Genomic DNA, 936 nt, shown 5'->3' with positions numbered 1-936 from the left:
ACCCTGGGGCAGGGGTCTGCACTCGAAGATCTTCCGAGGTCCCTTCCAGCCCTAATGTCTATGAAATCTATGAAATTGACTGATTTTTTTTTTTTTTTTTTTATGAACAAATTTTAGCAGCAGCCATGTTACCCATTGTTGAGAATAACTGATACCTTTTGTAATGGGCATAGTAAACTGGCAACAAACATCACCTGGTACTAGCTACTGGGGATGACCTAATCAGGGACCTAGAGACTGATGGGAAGCTGGTTGACAGCAACCATGAGCTGATCACCTTCACCATCTGCCATAAAGCTGGCAAGTCAGTCAGCAACACTGAAGTCCTCGACTTCAGGAAAGCCGACTTTGACAAGCTCAGGAGGCTTGTCAGTGAGGCCCTAAGGGACCACGACCCCAGGTGGAGGGGAGTTCAGGATGAGTGGTTGCTCCTTAAGGGAGCAATCCTCAGTGCACAAGCTAATTCTATTCCATCTTGGAGGAAAGGCAGCAAGGGAGCACAGCAGCCCCCCGGCTCTCCAGGGATCTAGCACACCTCCTGAGGCTAAAAAGAAAGGTCTACAAAGGATGGAGGATGGGATTCACCTCCAAGGAGGAATGTTCTGCACTGGTCCGGTCCTGCAGGGAGCAAACCAGGAAAGCCAAGGCTGCAACTGAACTCCAACTAGCTTCAAGCATCAAGGACAATAAAAAGTCCTTTTTCAGATATGTGGGGAGCTGGAGGAAAAGCAAGGGCAACATTGGACCCCTGCTGAGCCAGATGGGGCAACTGACGCCCAGGAAAAAAACAACCTATTAAATGGGTGCTTTGCGTTGGTCTTTCATGAGTCCCATGGGATGCCCATGCCTGCTACGCGACAAGGAGGTCTGGGTGAGGGAGATCCCCTGCCCTGTATCAATGCTGACCTCGTGAAGGAACACCTTGAGAAGCTGGAT

General features: G+C 49.9%; 1 protein-coding gene across 1 annotated transcript in view; it reads left to right on the top strand.

The window, feature by feature from the left end:
• Positions 1 to 924: 924 nt before the first annotated feature.
• Positions 925 to 936, top strand: part of CAPRIN1 (cell cycle associated protein 1) — a 57,351-nt gene continuing 57,339 nt past the window's right edge. Inside the window, exon 1 of the mRNA XM_019519410.1 lies at positions 925 to 930. The gene's annotated coding sequence lies outside the window, so the exon portion shown is untranslated. The remainder of the gene's footprint in view (positions 931 to 936) is intronic.

This window comes from Gavialis gangeticus, unplaced genomic scaffold (genome assembly GCF_001723915.1).
Source record: "Gavialis gangeticus isolate Ggan-Ray unplaced genomic scaffold, GavGan_comp1, whole genome shotgun sequence".
NCBI classification, from domain to species: domain Eukaryota; kingdom Metazoa; phylum Chordata; order Crocodylia; family Gavialidae; genus Gavialis; species Gavialis gangeticus.
This window is presented reverse-complemented; position numbering and strand designations above follow the sequence as displayed.